The sequence below is a fragment of the Carcharhinus amblyrhynchos genome, chromosome 4, assembly GCF_965287045.1.
Source record: "Carcharhinus amblyrhynchos chromosome 4, sCarAmb.v2.hapA, whole genome shotgun sequence".
Lineage (NCBI taxonomy): Eukaryota > Metazoa > Chordata > Chondrichthyes > Carcharhiniformes > Carcharhinidae > Carcharhinus > Carcharhinus amblyrhynchos.
This window is the reverse complement of record NC_137327.1, coordinates 56845489-56854820: the sequence shown is the minus strand read 5'-3', so window position 1 is coordinate 56854820 and position 9332 is coordinate 56845489.

Below are 9332 nucleotides of genomic sequence, written 5' to 3'. Positions count from 1 at the left end.
GCTGTAAAGACCCACATTCTAATCAGTTTTCTGTAAACTGTATGTGCCTTTATATGCCCTTCTCTGATCAGAACCTTCCACACACCTGACGAAGGAACAGTGTTTCCGTAGGCTTGTGGGATTACTATCAAATAAACTGATTGGACTTTAGCTTGGTATTGTGAGACTTCTTACATCACTGGAAAGCCAGGACAGAGAAACCAATCATGTATGCCTCCTGGACCCCATTTTTTTACATGCAGAGCAAAAATATTCTTAAATTGAGAAGGAAGGATTGGCAATCGCATTTGGTGGAGAAGTTCCAACAATAAGTCTACAGTTGACGATTTTTTATGGTTACCAACTATAAACCCTTACTGGTCCTCTTCAAAGAGGACAAAGCAATTCCGTCATCATTTCCGCTTAGATACAGCACTGCGCCTTGTTATTGGTGACTTATTAATATATTCTGGAACATCACCCTGGGACTCTAACAGGTAATGAAACCTCTCATTGCCCATAAGCCTGGCTCCTTTACCAGCAGTAGAAGAGGTTGTGCTGACCAGAGTATTTTGGAGACTTTGCCAATGTCAGCAAGGCAGATCAGAACCTGGATTCAACCTTAGAGAACCCAACCAAGACCCAACTTTATTCAAAATTAGTTAGATGATTTTACATGGGGGATTCCAAGGGCAACCCTCTGAAGAAATGAGAACTACTTAATTAAGAAATCTAAACTTAATGTTGAAGTTGGGATCACTCTTTGGGGGTCCTGAATAATTGTTCCACCCCCAGGATGATATCCAATGTTAATTGAACTTTATAATGCTCATCCAGGAGTAACAAAAATGCAGATGCTGGCCAGGAGTTACATCTGGTGGCCCAGTCTTGATGAAGCAATGTGACCTGTGTCAGGAAAATCGAAAGCTCCCACCCTCAGCCTCCTTACACCCATGGCAGGCCATTGGTGTGTGTACATGTGGACTTGTGAAGCAATGTGACCTGTGTCAGGAAAATCGAAAGCTCCCACCCTCAGCCTCCTTACACCCATGGCAGGCCATTGGTGTGTGTACATGTGGACTTTGCAGGTCTCTTTATTGGTTCCATGTTTTTAATCATGGTGGACTTATACTCCAAGTGAATGGAGGTGCACGCACCGACACAACAATAGCTCAGGCTATAAAATTACAACAAAGCTTCAGCATATGCAGAATATCGGAAGTCCCGGTTTCCGAAAACGGCAAAGCCTTCTCTGGTGGTGATTTCCAGAACTTTGTGCTATCCAGTGGTTTCCAACATGTCTAGATTGCACCTTATCACCTGTCAACAAATGGACCGGCAGGACGAACGGTTCAAATCTTAAAAAATAGCAAGAAGGAACAACTGGCGGCATCCGTGGATACGAAACTGACATGATTTTTGTTCAATTACAGCACAACAACAAATGGTTATACACCACAAGCGTTGCTGCAGTAGAACTATTGATGGGACGACAACTTTGTACCAGATTGAGACCATTATTCCCAAACTTGATGGGGAGGATGGAGCCCAAATAGCAAAACCATAAAAGAAACTTTGATTCCGCAAGGACAGAAAGAACTTTTGTAATGCGTGATCTGGTTTGTATAAGGAACTTTGAGGATGGTCCCAAATGGCTCTGAGGAATTATTATGGAAAAAACAGGACCACTATCTTACAAGGTCAAAGTTCAGGGTAAAACCCTAAAAAAGCACAGGCCACCTCAAAAGCTTTTGCCTGAGAACACCACCCCTCCCCCCCACCCCCCCGCCCCAACACCATCACTGGCCATAGAACTAGCCACTGCCAGTGCCAGCTTTCAGCTTGAAGCTGACTCTGCATTGACCCATCCAGATAGTGAAGGTATGGATTCTGAGGTGGGGGCTGAGAAACTGGACCTCTGGGCAGAAGCAGAACCTGAGGAGAAACCTGTTTCAGTAACTCTGTGACGCTCCCTCCAGAAGAGAAGGTCCCCTGTTCAGTTTATATCTTCTGGCCCAGCCCTTCCTTCAATGGACCTCTGCCTGAGTTCCTTGCACCCAAAAGGATCATCTTTGCAGAGGGACTGCTGTGGGAGATACGGATGTAAGAGGAATGGGATGTTATGACCACGAAGGTCATAGGGAATTGTCAATAGATTTACCCATGGGTCTCATGGAGTACAAACTGCGTTAGTAAGCAAGCAGAGGCTCACTCCATGGAAAGTGGCCAGTGGAGATTTTTAAGCCAATAATTCTACCTGAGCCAGAGTGAAGGTCCCAAGGTGAAAACTATTTGACTGTAAGCCGCAGGTATTAGTAATGGGAAACTTTGTGGCTGAATTTCTACAGCCACCTCACCCTCCCCACCCCCCAAATCACTGATATCAGTCTTGAACACGGTCATTGACTGAGCATCCACAGCATTCAACTGATTTGATTTGATTTAATTTATTATTGTTACATGTATTAGTGAAATATACAGTGAAAAGTATTGTTTCTTGCGTGCTATACAGACAAAGCCTACTGTACCTAGAAAAGGAAGGAGAGAGTGCAGAATGTAGTGTTACAGTCACAGCTGGGGTGTAGAAGAGAAGGGTCAATTTAATGTGAGATAGGTTCATTCAAAAGTCTGATGGCAACAGGGAAGAACTGTTCTTGAGTCAATTGGTATGTGTCCTCAGACTTTTGTCTCTTTTTCCCGATGGAAGAAGGTGGAACAGAGTCTGTCCAGGGTGCGTTTGGTCCTTCATCATGCTGGCTGCTTTTCCAAGGCAGCAGGAAGTATAGGCAGTGTCAATGGGTGGGAGGCTGGCTTGAATGATGAACTGGACTACTTTCTCATTGCCTTGGACAGAGCAGGAACCATACCAAGTTGTGATACAAACAGAACAAATGTTTTCTATGGTGCAACTGTAAAAGTTGGTGAAAGTCATAGTGGACATGCCAAATTCCCTTAGTCTTCTGAGAAAATAGAGGTGTTGGTGGGCTTTCTTAACTATAGCATCAGCTTGGAGGGACCAGGACGGGTTGTTGGTGATTCATGGTTTGAGATCCAACCCACTATTGTAGTGTCATCAGCAAACTTGAAGATCGAGCTGGAGAGGAATTTGGCCACACAATCATAATGTATAAGGAGTATAATAAGGGGCTGAGGACATAAGTGTCTTTATTATGCAGGTGTTTCAGGGTTGAGTGTAGGGCCACGGCGATGGCATCTGCTGTAGACCTGTTTCAGCAATAAGCAAATTGTAGTGGATCCAGGCAATCTAGGAGGCTGGAATTGATTCATTCTATGACTAACCTAATAATAAAGGATGTCAGAGCCACCAGATGATACTCATTAAGGCACACTGCCTGGCTTTTCCTTGATACAGGGATGATGGTCATTTTCTTGAAGCAGATAGGGTCCTCAGATGGATGTAAGGAGAGGTTGAAAATATTTGTGAATACCCCTGCCAGCTGGTTCATACAGGATCTGAGTACATGTCCAGGGTAGCCCATCTGGGCCTGTTGCTTTCATTGGTCGACTTTTGAGAAGGCTGCTCTGACATTGGCAATGGTGATCTCGGATACCGGTTTGGTCGAGGCTTCTTGGGGGTGGAAAGCGTGTTTTTGCTGACCTCTTGCTCAGAATGGGCATAGAATATGTTGAGCTTATCAGGAAGGGATTCATTGGAGCTGGCAATTCTACATGCCTTCATCTTGTAGCCTGTTATGTTTTGCAGACCTTGCCATAGTCGGAGTGTGGGAGTATGAGTGGTTGGCCTGGGTCTCTAGCTTGGACTAGTGCTGTCTTTTAGCATCTTTGATGGATCTCCTTAGATCCATTTCTTGTACAGGTCAGGGTCACCCGACTTGAGTGCCTCAGACCTGGACTTCAGCAGGAAATGGATATCCTTGTTCATCCATTGTGCCTAGTTGGGAAACACACAGATTTGCTTCTTTGACATATAGTCTTCTATACATTTACTAATGAAATCAATTATTGTAGTGGCGTATTCATTCAGTTTGGTCACTGGTTTTTTAAATATTGACCAGTCTACTGACTTGAAGCAGTCCCACAGCAGATCATCTGATTCCCAGGCCAATATTAACTCATTAGCCTCTCATGGCAATGTTAAATAACATTACTTTTAAGGTTTTCTGTTTTCTTCTCTCTATCTCCCATTTTATCTATTGTCCTGTTTCTCTCGCTCTTGGTTGGTCAGAAAATGGTGGAATGTCTTTATTTCTCTGCTTCCTTTTCTCATTCTCTCTCCTTTCCCCATTGTGTAAGAAAAGCAGCTGTATTTGCTCATTTAAATGAGTGTCTTTGCTATTGTATGGCTTCTGTCGACAGAACAATTATTCTGAGATATAGTTTTCAGAAAATCTGCAGACATATCCACAAACATCACTTTCCCTGACCTTATCCCTGGATATTTGCCCTACTAGTATTGTTGGGGAATTTTCTTGTAATGGAATCACATGGGGCACTCAGTATTTTCTTTTACATCTTTCCATGTTGAGTTGAGGGCTGAAATTTTTAACCTCCCCAATCCATCCAACCCTTGGAGCATGCTGCCAGGCATGTGAGAGGCAGGGGCAGAGGGCATAACATTGGGTGGCATTTCAGGGCACCATGCCCATTACCTACCTACCTCTGTTGGTATTTTACCAGCAGGTGGAGGAGTTGTTTGGCAGCCTGCCGATTCTTGGAGCAAATATGGCCCCTAAGTGAGAAATTAACAGCGACTGAAGTGCCTCCTCCCATCATTGCACTGGTGTAGTACCAGTAGGTGTGTCATAGAGTTTGGGCATAGAGAAGTGGAGAATCATACCCATATGAACACAGGCAACCTGACAACAGAGGGATGAGCGGTGGGGGAGGGGAGGGGTGTAGTTTAGTCCTGCTGCTCAGACATCCTATACCTGATGAAGGTTTCACCTACAGTACTCCCCACCAGTTGCTTCCCCCGATTTGATTGGTGGCAGCTCTTGGAGATGAAGCTTCCTCCCAGATGGGATAAATTGTGATAATTCATACTGAGTTAATTAAAGCTGTAGAATCAGCTTGGGGTTCCTCAGCCACATTGAGGCAGGCTGGGGAGGGTAGTGGGACAGCCACATTTAGCCCATTTGTTTCTCCTTACAGATGCTGCCAGACCTGCTGAGATTTTCCAGCATTTTCCCTTTTGATTTCAGATTCCAGCATCCGCAGTAATTTGCTTTTATACGTTTTGCCCATTGCCTGCTCCCCTCTGTTGGTATTTTGCCAGGAGTGGAGGAGATGTTGTGTAGCCCACCTATTCTTGGAGCAAATATGGCCCTTGAGTGATTAATTAACAGCCACAGAAGTGTCTTTGTGACTCATTTAAAATCTATTTACTTAAATGTTAAAATTAGAGCCTGACTGTCAAATCCATTGTTTCCCTTGTCACCTTTCTGGAGGTCAACCGTTTTTTTCCCCATGTGCCTGTCACCTCTATTTGATCCTTGGTACAAAAATACTTGAAGAATTTTAAATGTCCACCACCACTAATAACTTACTTTATTTTTTTCATCAAATTCCTTTTTGGCTTTTTATAGTATTTAGGATGTCTAATAAAAATGTTCTAGCAGTGCCCCAAAGGAAAAGGAATAACAGACAGTGAGGGGGTAACTGGTTAACAGACATTGAATGGCTAACTAGTTAACAGACATTGAATGGCTAACTGGTTAACAGACAGTGAGGAAATACCTGGTGTTCAGACAGTGAGGGTAACTGATGAACAGACGTTGAGAAGATAACTGGTGAACAGACATTGAGGGGTAACTTTTTAACAGACAGTGAGGGAGTAATTGGTTAACAGATATTGAGGGGTTAACTGGTTAATGGACAGTGAGGGGGGAGCTGGTTAACAGAAAGCGAGGAGATAACTGGTTAATGGACAGTGAGACGATAACTGGTGAACACACAGTGAGGGATAATTGTTTAACAGACATTGAGGGGGTAATGGACAGTGAGAGAGTAAGTAGTTAATAGACGGTGAGAGGGTAACTGGGTAACAGTGAGAAGATAACTGCTTAACAGACAGTGGGGAGGTAGCTGGTTAACAGAGAGTGGGGGTGGGGTAACTGGTTAAAGGACAATGAAGGGAGTAAGTGGTTAATAGACAGTGAGCGGGTAACCGGTTAACAAACAACAAAAAACAAAGAAAATTACAGCACAGGAACAGGCCCTTAGGTCCTCCAAGCCTGCACTGACCATGCTACCTTACTTAACTAAAACCCCCTACTCTTCCAGGGACCATATACCTCTATTCTCATCCTAATCATTTATATGTCAAGATGCTCCTTAAAAGTCACTATCGTATCTGCTTCCACTCGCACCTTAAACCTGTGCCCCCTAGTAATTGACTCTTCCACCGTGGGAAAAAGCTTCTGACTATCCACTCTGTCCACGCCTCTCATGATCTTGTAGACTTCTATCAGGTCACCCCTCAACCTCCGTCGCACCGGTGAAACAAACCAAGTTTCTCCAACCTCTCCTCATAGCTGATGCCCTCCATACCAGGCAACATCCTGGTAAATCTTTTCTGTATCCTCTCCAAAGCCTCCATATCCTTCTGGTAGTGTGGCAACCAGAATTGAACACTATATTCCAAGTGCAGCCTAACTAAGATTCGATAAAGCTGCAACATGACTTGACAATTTTTAAACTCAGTGCCACAGCCGATGGAGGCAAGTATGCCATATGCCTTCTTGACTACCTTCTCCACCTGCATTGCCACTTTCAGTGACCCGTGTAGCTGTACACCCAGATCCCTTTGCCTGTCAATACTCTTAAGGGTTCTGCCATTTACTGCATATTTCCTATTTGAATTAGACGTTCCAAAATACATTACCTCACATTTGTCCGGATTAAACTCCATCTGCCACCTCGCTGCCCAAATCTCCAGCTGATCTATATCCTGCTGTATCCTCTGATGATCCTCATCGCTTTCTGCAAATCCATCAACTTTTGTGTCATCTGCAAACTTACTAATTAATCCAGTTACATGTTCCTCTAAATCATTTGTATATATTATAAACAGCAATTGTCCCAGTACTGATCCCTGAGGAACGCCACATGTCACAGCCCTCCATTCAGAAACTCACTCTTCCACTGCTACCTTCTGTCTTCTTTGACGAGCCAGCTCAACTCTGGTCCCATGCAACTTCACCTTCTGCACCAGTCTGCCATGAAGCACCTTGTCAAAGGCCTTACTGAAGTCCATGTAGACAACATTCACTGCCCTACCCTCTCATCAATCATCTTTGTCACTTTCTTGAAAAACTCAATCAAATTAGTGAGACACAACCTTCCCCTTCACAAAACCATGTTGCCTCTCATGAATACGTCCACTTATTTCCAAGTGGGAGTAAATCCTGTCTCGAAGATTCCTCTCCAATAATTTCCCTACCACTGATGTAAGGCTCACCAGCCTTAATTATCTGGTTTATTCTTGCTACCCTCCTTAAACAAAGGAACAACATTGGCTATTCTCCAATCCATTGGGACCTCCCCTATAGCCAGTGCAGATACAAATATTTCTCTCAAGGCCCCAGCAATTTCCTCCCTTGTCTCTCTCTGTTTTCTGGGGTATATCCCATCAGGCCCTAGGGACTTGTCTATCTTAATGTTTCTCAAGAACACCAACATCTCCTCCTTTTTGATTTCAACATGATTCAAAGTATCTACACACTCTTTCCCAAACTCATCATCCACAAAGTCCTTCTCTTTGGTGAATACTGACACAAAATACTCATTTAACTCCTCATCCCTTTCCTCTGGCTCCATGCATAGATTCCCTCCCTTGTCCTTGAGTGGGCCAACCCTCTCCCTGGCTACCCTCTTACTCTTTATATATGTATAAAAAGCCTTGGGATTTTCCTTAATCCTGGTGGCTAATGCTTTTTTGTGACCCCCTTTAGTCTCCTTACTCCTTGCTTAAGTTTCTTTCTACTTTCCTTGTATTCCACACTTGCTTTCTGTATTTGTCATTTATCAGAGCTTCTTAGCTCTGACAAATGCTTCCTTTTTCTCTTTGACTAGGCTCATAATATTTCTTGTTATCCAAGGATCCTAAAACTTGCCACACATGCCATATAGGCAGTGAGAGGCTAACAGGCAGTGAGAGGGGAACTTGTTAACAGACAGTGAGGAGGCAACTAATTATTCGATAGTGAGAAGGTAACTACTCACATTGTTTATTAAAGCTTCATTGCCTTTTCCTGATCTCCACATCTTTGGAAACTTGTGCAAATAGCATTAGCAGTAGTTCCCTGTAGTGTTCCCACTAACGCTAAACTGAAAACGAGCATTTCTACAGCACCAATACCACCTCGGAACATCCCAAAGTGTTTTACAGCCAATGAAACACTTTTGAAGTGTCATCATGATATTAATGTAGGAAATGACACCAGCCAGTTGGTGCACAGCAAGCTCCCGTACAAGGTGTTGTGATCATAACCGGCTAATCTTTTTTAATGAGGGATATTTATTAGCCAGGACACCAGAGTAACTCTCCTGATCCTCTTCAAATCATGTTGTGGGAACTCCTTGGTTCATTTCAGAGGGCAGACAAGTCATTGATTTAACATCTTCTCAGAAAGAATAGCTGATGTGCTCAAGTCTCTCAAGTGGGACTTGACCCCATGACCTTGTGAACACATTTTTATGGTTTCCTTTGATTATTGAATGACAACCCGTCTGGTTTTCTGTAAAAGACGCTATGCTTCACTGGGACAAAGCCCTTGGCAACTTCCAACAGTCTGCTGTAAACATTACTAATACTTACACTTCACGCCATTTAATTCAGTGTGAAGTGTTTTCTTAGAATTGAACACACAAACCCAGTGCCAACTCAAGTGACAAAACACCAATACAACATAGGCAGAGAAATCAGTGGATATTATCTGAAATGTGATTGAATGAGGAAATATTTGAAAACTGCCATAAAACATAAGAAATTGTTGCAGATAGTGAGAGATAGAAATCAATATATTATAGCTAAAGCAAAATTCTGCTATGTTGGAGATCTAAAATAACAACAGAAAATGCTGAGGGAAAAGTAACTCAGTAGGTCTGGCAGCACCTTTGGCGAGAGAAACAGAGTTAATGTTTTGAGTCCAATCTCTGGCTCTTCTTCAGAACTAAGGGGAGGAGATGGCCTTATGGTATTATCGCTAGATTATTAATCCAGAAACTGAGCTATGCTCTGGGGACTTGGGTTTGAATCCCACCATGGCAGATGGTGGAATTTAAATTCAATAAAAAATATCTGGAATTAAGACTCTACCGATGAGCATAAAACCATTGTTGATTGTTGGAAAAATCCATCTGGTTCATTA